This window comes from Bidens hawaiensis, unplaced genomic scaffold, assembly GCF_021521415.1.
Source record: "Bidens hawaiensis isolate Kalapana, Puna unplaced genomic scaffold, B.hawaiensis_p1.1 tig00039984_1, whole genome shotgun sequence".
In the NCBI taxonomy this organism is placed as follows: Eukaryota; Viridiplantae; Streptophyta; class Magnoliopsida; order Asterales; family Asteraceae; genus Bidens; species Bidens hawaiensis.
Window position 1 is genome coordinate 22,034 of NW_027497035.1, and position 11,249 is coordinate 33,282.

The 11,249-nt window shown below is 37.3% G+C and overlaps 1 pseudogene; it reads right to left on the bottom strand.

Annotated features, from left to right (window-relative positions):
• Positions 1-5,972: 5,972 nt before the first annotated feature.
• Positions 5,973-9,542, bottom strand: LOC143591680 (pentatricopeptide repeat-containing protein At4g13650 pseudogene; annotated as a pseudogene).
• Positions 9,543-11,249: the final 1,707 nt, after the last annotated feature.

The window sequence follows — 11,249 nt, forward strand, 5'->3', positions numbered from 1 at the left end:
TGGCGGCATGTGTTACTAATGTGAAAAGTGAAGGCTGTAGTGGTGGTGATCCAATTCCGTTTACCTAAACTATTAGTACAATAAGACACATTATTCGTTGACTGTCTTTGACCAAACTTCCTATACAGTTGACTCTGATTTCCCTATTAATCTATTATACTTAGAAAACGTTATACCCAACTAATACCGTTTGTCTTGATCATAAGCATAACACGTTTCCGCCTTAAACAAAGCACTGAGAAAATGCAGTAGATCCAAAAAAAAAAAAAATTGACATAACCAAGCATATACAATTTAGCACAAAGTCAGATTAAAACAATAAAAATCCAGTTTCTGAAAAGTCAAATTAGTCAAATTATAAGCACCTCCCAATTCTCATTTGACTGAATCCAATTTGCTTAGCTATTCAGTAGTTTTTGTTTAAATTCTTTTAAAAAGTACACGTAAACCAGCAGCCCCTTATAAATGTAGAATTGACCTCTGCTTTAGAAGCATTGAACATACTCAAATTAATTCAAATGACCTCACCCCGGACTTCATAAGCATTGACCAATATATTAGACGCATTTTGTGACTGGAGATTAAGAATTAATCACACCCAATGCAGACAGCTATAATTCTTCTATGACTCGTGTGATAGATAAAATGTGACCACCTCAATCAAATCATCATTTTTAACAAACCCACCGATCAAACCATTGTAAGTATACACATCCGGGTCTCCACCCCATTGACCTTATTCTCTACACTTTTAAGTTTTTCTAAAATACAACTAAACCTTTTTAGAAACTAATCGAGTGTTCAATTTGTTTTGGGTCAGAACTGGTAGAAATTGGCCAATACATAAATTACACTCAAATGAACAGATTGAATTTGAAACTGGTGATTCACTTTTAACTTGGATTTCTTGCAAGAATTATATACTAACAACCATTGTCAAACACATAAATTAACTTCAATAGCCTCAAAACTGTCTTCTTAAAATTCCTTCATCCATCACTTATGGGAAGTTGCTAAAGAGTACTATGAAGTTTTAATTCATATTATTATGGACATGTCGGTTGGTTTCCACAGTTTATGGTAGGGATGCTCACAGTCCATCTTCGAGGTTTTGCCGATTTAAACAGTTTTTCTTTATTTCACATTTTCCAAAATAATTAGTTTACATTAAAACTTTTATAAAGATCAGATGTTACATATACCTAAATACATATTCCAAGCATATAATACATACGCACACGCAAACAATTAAGAACGTTAACCTGCTGGTTCCAAATTTTAATGTACCTAACCGTTAAACCATGAACCGAACTGTTTGGTTTTCAAATCGGCCAACTTACTTCAATTTAGATGGGTCGATTGGTTTTAACAGTTTTTGAATCCCCTAGTTTGAAGGACACCTATATATAGAAATCCTTCATAAATCACAAAAACAAAAGGGTGTATTTTAAACATAATAGATTAATACTATCACATAATTTCACAATCAGATAAGTCCAACTTGATATAAAGTCAAATTCCATCAACATCCAAAGGTTATAAACATCGAAAATCAGAAGTTCAGAACACATAAGAAATTGATCAGTAGCACATAAACAAACAAACCTACCTGATTATCAATTAGCAAATCCTTCCTGTTATTATTTACTCCACCACAGTTGCAGTTGCGGTAAACTGATCAAACCAAATTACCTTCAGGACGAATTGTAAGATCTGAAAACTAATCATGAAGAAGCAGTGTTTCCATGTGCAGATGCACAGAAAACGAACTCCCGGCCCCATCAAGTCCAAGATGATTCATCTGCTTTGAGATGCGCTCGTAGCCAACAAGTTCTCCATCATAACTCTTTGTAAATTTTATTACAGCATCACCCGTTTGTCTAAATCCCATTACCCATGCTTGTTTTGGTGTGTTAACATTAATTGTGTATAACTGAGTAAATACACCAGTCCCACCCTCCATCATCCACACATTGAACACCTTTGTGTCGGGCTCTTGAACCTCTTCAATCACAGCCACCGAATCACTTATCTTAGACACGGTAAGGGTATGCTGAGACTGGGCTAACCCATCCGGAAGGTTCACTTCACCGAATTCTTCATGTGCGATATCAAAAGAAACAATCAGCCAGCCATTTGCATCAGAGGCAATCCAGTAAACAAACCCGTCCGTAGCTACCGGATAATTGGTACCAGTATCTGTCCTAAAGTCAACGGACGCACGAGGGAGGTTAGAGTTCTCCAAGGCCTCGTGGTCAGCGTAAACAACTAAACTTGAAAAGGCAGGGAAGGTTCATTTTCCGAATTCAGATAAGTGATGTTGACAACCTTGGGATGATTGGTGAGGGGGCAAACCCCGAAACCAAAAACGGTGTTGTAAATGTTAGAGACATGAATCTCAATAGCTCTTCTAATAGACGGGTTCCAGATTACCAGCCTATTCAAGTCCACAAGTTGAGCAGCAACAACATAGAAGCCGTGAGAGCATCCGATTACCTCCTAGTATTCAGCAATAGAGATGAATGTGTGCTTATATTGTTATCAATAGCGATACGTGGACCAGCAGCTGGGTTTGTGTATTTTGGCGGGTATAGGTATCGATCCATGTCTTAGAGACTCATCTCAACTGCATGAGTGATTTCACGGGAAGCAGTTTCAGTATTTTGTCTTGGATTTCAAAGGGCAAATAGTCTCACATTGTGTTTTTCACGATCACTGCTTAAACCCTATAAACAAATTTTGGATTTGGGAATAACAGAGGAAAAAACTTAACTTTTATGTTGATGGACAAACGGTGACAATCAGAATTTGTTTTTGAGAATTGTATTTTTTTTATTATTATTTTTTTTTAATTAAACTAATCAAATAAAAACCAATTTCTTTAAATAATTAAATAAATATGCATTAAAATTAAAAAGAAATACAAAAAAATACATAACTAAAAATATAAAAAAATATATAGCTCGGTTGGCGTACATGTTTAGGTTCGGGTCGGGAAATTGAAACGGATAGCTCGGTTGGTTTAGGTTCATCGGGTTTCATTGTAAGTTCACGTTCGGTTGGTTTTGCGAACCATGATGTTGACCGAAAGGAGGGAATGGGTGGTTCGGGTGGTTCGGATCGGGTTGTTTCTAGGATTCATTTTGCATATACATATACACACACACAACATATATACATATACATATATATACACACACCCAACATATATACATATACATATACATATACATATACATATACATATACATATACATATACATATACATATATATAATAGTAATATAATAATAATATATAATATAATAATAATAATCTTCATCTCTTCCAGGCGACAAAAGAACCCTGCCCCAATTCGCCCACATATCGGGGGGGGGGGGGGGGTGTTCTCGCCCCTTCGCGCCCACAATTCGCCCCAGCCCATGCCCACTACACATAGCCTAAGTGGAGGTCCTAGGTCTCTCCAAACTACGCCACACTCGTTCTGAAAAAGCTTGTTTAATTTCAGCTCGGTTTTTGAAATTTCCATTACCCCGTCAGTTTCATAATTTCAGTTATTTGCTTTACGTTTTCAGGCAACTGTACGTTATATTTAACCTCAAAGGCTCAAACTTATTTCATATAAAATTTTGTAAGTTACAAAAGTTCGTCAAAAAGTTACTAGTTTATTTTATGTATGTTATATCTAACTTTAAAGTTGTTTTTTATAGAATTAGGTTTAGGAAATTGGATAACAGGACTCCAACGCCTTGTCATTGATCGGGTTAAAAAGCGTCTAAATCAATGGAAAGCTACCTCGTTGTCTTTTGGTGGTAGGCTTACGCTAACTAAAGCCGTTCTTGCCTTTATACTTCCTTTCTATGTTTCATGCCCCGTTAAAATCGATTAAAGAACTTGAGGAGGAGATTTCTATTGGGGGTCTTGGTGACGATAAAAAATATTAATTGTGTTGCTTGGAAATCATCGTGAAGCCCAAAAGCCTAAAGTCTATGGACGCTCTTTTTGCTAAGTGGTGGTGGCTGTTGCAAAATAGGATTCCGGTTGCGCCTAATCTCATTGCTAGAGGGATGTCGTTGTCATCTAGTGATTGTCGGGTGTGTGGTTCTGAGATTGAAACAACGGAACACGCATTTTTAGACTGTTTTCGGGCAAAAGCGGTTTGGAGGGTTGTTTCGCTCTGGTGCGTTTTGGACCTGACTGGTCTAATCTCTTTTGATCATCTCCTACACATTGCGGAGGACCCACATCGTAAGATGGTGAGGCGGGTAGTGAAAGCGATTATCTATTCCTCGTTATGGTTTATTTGGAAGCACAGGAACGCGAGAGTCTTCCGTTTTCGCTCTTATTCTACCGAGTACATTGTCGAAGAAATTAAAAGGTGTTTGTTCGGTTGGATTAAACTCAGATCCAAACATAAGGATATGGACTGGTTGGTTTGGGTAAACTTCCCACTCTCTTGCTTTGAAGCATGACGTCTTGATCTCTGGAAGCACATGAGTTCTTTTGGTGCTTAGTTAACTAGATATACTCTTTATAATATATCTATATATAATGTTTTTTTCGAATTTGGAGGTCTTAATTGAGTGTGGGCCTAAAACTCTAGCTTGTCTTCGCTATCCCACGAGCCACCCCTGATTAAAAGACTTTGATTTTAGTAGAATATTTGTTTTTAAATCTTGTTTTACTACTCAAAATTCAAATGACTTCTTTTTAGCAAAACAAAAACCGAACGAAAGTTAAAAGATAACTTTGAACTATGAGCTCAAAGTAATGGAGATAAACCTCAGCTGTTATCATACAATCTTTTTAATCCTCATTAGACAGGATAAAAGAGTGTTGTAGCCTGTAGATCAATACTTGTGTAGATTGAAGAAACATGCTTAATACATATTGGTTTAAATACTATACGATTTAAGTTTTTAAATTGAAGATACATTATCAATATGCTTTATGGTAATTAATACATTGGGATGCGATAGATCCAATATTAATTGGAGTCTTGAGAATATCCGAAACAAAAATACATAAGGTCACTCTGTTACTTCACTGCTAATCTACCCTATAAAAATTAGGGATACATGTATCGATGTACTATACTTCGAGTTATTCGGGTCAACCCGAATTTGGGTATTTCAGCCCAAATACCGACCCGAATATTTTATCTCGGGTTCGGGTTAGGAGTTTAATCGGTTCGGGTGAATTCGGGTTGGGTTATTTAGGTCTCGGGTTGCTTCGGATCGGGTTTATTATTCGGGTACCGTTAAAAAACACACCCCTGCTCTAAATGACTTTATTTTTTATAATTAAAAGTTTATTGAAGCATCATTTTGTTGTTTAAAGTACCATTTTAAAGTAACTTTTACACTAACTTGTATCATTCTTCTAATCAAAAGTTCTAAAACATTGTCTGAAATTTGAGAGAAACAATTAAATATTCTTGCTTTAGATAATATTTGTCATTCTACACGTTTTTTCTTAATTTTTTTGAACTTTTATAATAGATCATAGAGAAAGAACTGGAACAAGATAGATTTGTAAAAGAAAATGAGTGATCACTCACAACAAAGAAAAACAAAACAAAGCAACAAGTGAATGGTAAACTATAGTAGATATAGATAAAAGATAAGATAAACATGAAAATGTAACACACTCTCTTAAAAAAGTCTATACGCCAAGACAATGTTGAAGCAAGACTACACTCTCTTGAAGTATATATATAGTGTGTTCAAAATATAAACATGTACATATTTTTATTATATTACCAAATTACTATATTCGAAATAATATGCAATGAAAAATAAATGTGTACAAGTGATTGATACATTACAAATAAACTTTGAAAACAAAACCAAAAACAAAAAGACATAATAATTAAAGCGGCCGGCCCCCAAAAAACCTACGGGTATGGCCCTTAGACAAGGGCTTCTCCTTGTCTAAACCGAACCTCCAGCGCTGCCTTGTGGCGTGCACTGCCAACTCTGCCGGGCAGTCTCCAACAGACGCGTTGGAGATAGCTTAACAGAGAGCAAGTGAACTGACCTCAACTCAGATGACTAAATTGCACTTGCAGCATGATACCATTTAACTTTGAAACTTGACTGCTCTTGATGTTTACTATAAAGTGCTGATGCACCTTCACTGGCCAATTTGAGGTTGATAAATATTATCATCTTGCCTCTGGTACATAACTTAAATAACAATATGATCATAAAATAACAACTTTAAGTTAACCAAAATCACCAATGATCTTTGCATGAACAAACCCCCCCTCCAAAATGATGAAACCGATATGAGTCTCTAACTATAATCTCTCTATCGCAAACCTTCGACGCATACTTGATCCAGTTATGACAATCATTACACACGCGAAGATTCTTCATCACACGCAACGGAATCTTATTCGACAAACTCAAAAGCCCAAACGTAATCGCTAGTTTCTCACTATGTATACAACTACTAGGGTCCTTCTGCTCTTGCTCCAAATCATTCAAAAGACTATAACGGTCCTGCACATACCCGATTTCAGCAGCCCGTTTATTAAGAACATCCAAATATTCATAAATTTCATCTGCTCGTGGATGAAGACGATCACCAACATAAAATGCATGAACCGTGTTTTTAATCTCAACCCAGCTTCGACCTGGAACCTTCTTCACACCTCTATCTTTCATTAACTTTCGTGTTCGGTTTCTATCATCCCATTTTCCATTAATCGCGTACATATTCGATAATAAAACGTAAGTAGCTGAGTCTTCGGGTTCTAACTCAAGAAGACATTTTGCTGAAATTTCACCAATTTCTTTATTTTTATGAACCGTACATGCGCTCAAAAGTGTCCGCCACACCATCGAGTCGGGTTCGATCGGCATTGACTCGATAAAGTCAAGTGCACGTGTCAAAAGCCCGGCCCGACCCAGAATGTCTACAACACACGCATAATGTTCGGCACGTGGGACTAGCCCGTAATCTTGACTCATGGATTTGAAATACTCAAGCCCTTTGTCTACCAACCGTACGTGGCTACATGTGGTTAAAACACCCACAAATGTCACATAGTTTGGTGTAAACCCGACCCATTTCATTTCTTCAAAAAGCTTTATAGCTTCATCTCCGCACCCATGTTGTGAATAACCTGTTATCATCGCGTTCCAAGAAATTTCATTTTTATCATTCATTTCAAGAAACTCACTTTTTGCATCATCAAGACTCCCACATTTTGAATATAAAGTTATCAAAACATTAGACGCTTCGGGTTCCAAATTATAACCCGTTTTTATCATTCTTCCATGAATCTGTTTACCTTGTGTAATGTTTGTTGTATTTGCTGCTGCACTAACCGCAGACCCGTATGTAAACATATTCACTTCGACACCAAACTTAGTCATTTTTGAGAATACTTTCAATGATTCCTCATAATTCCCGCTTTGTGCAAAACCCGAAACCAACGCGTTCCATGAAACATTATCTTTCAGTTGAATCTTTTCAAATGCCAGATATGCTTCGGTTATTAAACCACATCGAGCGTAAAGACAAACTAGTGCATTCCCGATTGAAAGATCGGATGAATACCCGCAAACAACCGACTGGGCATGAATTTGACGGCCTTGATTAACTGCTTGAATCCCCGCACAAGCGCTTATCGCACTCGAAAACCCAATATTATCCGATTGGATTCCGTTATTTAGCATTTCATAAAATGTTTTAAGAGCTTCATGAAACAAATCATGTTGAGCATATCCTGCTATCATAGCTGTCCAAGAAACAACATCTTTCTCGCTAAGACGGTTTAGAATCTTCTGTGCAGTGTACAGGTCTCCATGCTTGGAGTACATGTCGATAAGCACGCTGCAAACGTACACATTTAACTGAAAACCCGTCTTAACAACATGTGAATGAATCTGCTCACCAATATCTAAAGCACCAACTGCAGTACATGTTCTTAATATACTAGGATACGTGTACTGGTTCGGTCTCAACCCGTGAATTTGCATTTGTGAGAAAATATTCAAAGATTCATCAAGATCCCCTAACTGGCCATACGCCACCAACATCACATTCCATAAAACCACATTTTCCTTTTCAGTTGTCACAAAGAAATCATGCGCGGTTTTCACATCTGAACACTTCACATAAAGGTCAAGTAACGAGCCTTCAATGATAATATCTGCACACATTCCCGCCTTTATTGCGTACGAATGTAATTGTAAACCTTTAATAAACGCCCCGGTTGATGCACACGCGCTTAACAAACTAGCAACCGTGACAGAATCCGGTTTTAACGTATCAGATTGCATATGTTCATATAACTGTAAAGCTTTCTCATTTAACCCTTGTTGAGCAAGACCCGAGATAAGCGTGTTGTACGATACCCCATCCCGATTATCCATTTTACTAAATATTTGTTCTGCACAAAGCAACGCGCCACAGCGAGAGTACAACGTGACAAGCGCATTGCACACAAAGGTTTCACATGTAAAACCCCACTTATGAATTAAGGCATGCAACTGTTCTCCTAGGTTAAAAGATGAGATCTTTGTGCAAGAACTTATGACACTCGAGAACACGTAAGGTGTTGGTAAAATCCCGGATTCGTGCATTTCGGAAAATAATAAAATGCTTTCCTCTTCATGTCCATTTTGAGATAATCCAGATATCATAGCAACCCAAGTCACATTATCTCTCATAGTCAAGCCTTGAAACACATGTCGTGCGGTCTCTATATACCGCTTTTTCGCGTACAAATCAATCAATGGGTTGCATACAATATAGTTAGTACCAAAACCGTGACGAATGATCTTGGTATGAATCTGCTTTAGATTCCGACAGTCAATACTATCCGCACTACACGCCCGTAACACGTTTGCAAATGTAACTTCATCTGGATTAACATCGTCCATCAACATTTTCGAAAACAGGCCCAATACCATACCCGGTGACCTCTTTTTAATCAAACCGGAAACTAACTTATTCCAGCACGATAAATCTCGGTGGGGCATTTCATCGAGCACCTGGCACGCATAACTCAAATCACCCTGTGCAACATAAACCTCAGCAAGCCTACTGCAAATTACATTATCCATATCGAAACCCGATTTCAAGATCCTCCCATGAAGCTTCTTGGCATCAATGAGAGACCCAGAATTTAGGTACCCGTCTAAGAGCCAACAGTAGGTTTGATGATTAGCATGAATTTGGGTGGAATTAGTAAACCCTTTTGACTTGTGACTGTTGGGACTCAAGTCATCTTCTTCAGTGGTAGCAGCTAATGTTAATCCGCTTAATTTCCGGCAAAAGTTTTGCAATAGGGGTGTTGGTTTAGTTGGGAAAGGTTGGATTGGGGTGTTTAAGAATGATGCACGTAATAATATCATTGGCGGGAGAAAAGATCGGGCCTTGTTAACACTCGCGGGAAGAAGAGGAAGATAGATTTTAGACTGAATACTTTATATGCACAACTGTTTCAACGGCTGAAATCGGTTTAGTTGCATCATAAAATCGATACGGGTTAAAACATGTTTGGTCCTGGAATCTAAAACTAAACCCTGATTGGGCAACCTTAAATTTGTGAAAGATTCGATGCACAAGAGTTTTCACATAGCATCATTTTTTAGTGTCCATTTCTAAACGCCAACTTAGGCGGTGTTTGTTTTTTCTTCAAATGTCTACTTGAGCGCGCATACATAAGTCTCCGAATACCGTTTGTTTTAACAAAAAGTATTTGAAAACTGCTTTTATGGTATTAAAAAATAAATTAATATCGACAATTTTCACACTTCTTAACATCCTACCAACATCCAATGTTCAACACCACCACCACCAACCGTGCGCACCACCACCCACCACCACCACCGTCAACCACCACCCACCGTCGGCCACAACCACCGTCCACTACCACCACCCACCACCCACTGTCCGCCACCACCATCCACCACCCACCACCACCCGTCACCACCACCCACCGTCCGCCACCACCACCACCACCGTCCACAACCCACCATCGTCCACCACCACCCATCGTCCGCCACCACCGTCCATCACCACCACCACCGGCCACCACCCACCACAACCGTCCATCACCACCACCCACTGTCCACCATCACCGCCTACCACAATCGTCCACCACCACCCACTTTTATAGTTCATACACCACCACCCACTTCCATAGTTCGTACACCATCACCAATTATTTTAGCAGTTCACTGATGCTAAGTCACTTCTATCTACTGTGCTATATATGATAGGTAACTAATTTTCAGCTTATGCAGGCGATATTCAGTTTATAAAATACACAGTATTATATTATCAGATTGCAGACCTTCAGACCATTGCATACATAAAATCATATGAAGTCAGATTGCATACAATTTTTGTCTTAATAAATAAACAACAAATGTCATGTCATATATTTTATTTCTTATTAATGGCAAATCATCCATTTCTAATTATTACATTAAATTTTAATTAAATTCCTTTTTAATTATCTAAAGGCTAAAGCAATTGACAACATTATTCAAATTAACCAAATCTCAATCTGTCTTATATATTCTTCACACAACCAGAAGTTTACTCCTAATACATGTTCCTCTCCCTCTCATCCTCTCTGATCTCCATTGTCAGTGTTATTCGCAATCTTTGATTAGAATACGCTAATTGTTAATCTTTTATCTTCATTATCGTATAATGTATGCTTTGTAATCTATTATTGCTTAAATAAGTTAGGTTTTCTTTTAATTCAAACGATTAAATCTTAAATTGAAATGATATTGCATCTAGACAATTGATTTTTTGCTATGTTGATTAATTAAAGATTAAATATTAATCTAGATTCATGAAGCTGTTTATAATTATATAATATATTGTTTCCTTTATTAAAAACTAACTTTTGGTTTCATCTTAACCATTCAAAGTCCACATGACTAAATCTCAGCCCTTCAAACCCTCTAAAAAGCTTCTAGTAGAGGTGGTTCAGGGAAGTTGCATTGTCTCTCTTTTCAACTCCACAAATTCAGCAAAAAAAAACCGTTCCAGCTCAACAATTTCAGCAACTTATCAAACTGCAATTTAAGCCACGACAAAAACATATTTATCATACCAATTATCTTACAAAAACATTAATGGATAATATTACACCATGCAACAAAAAAAAATTAATACCCGAAACTATTGAAACAAATTAGATATTATAAAAGCCTTTGAACCTTGAATTATGGAGTTAATTATCATATCAAGAAAGACTTCATCTGCATTGT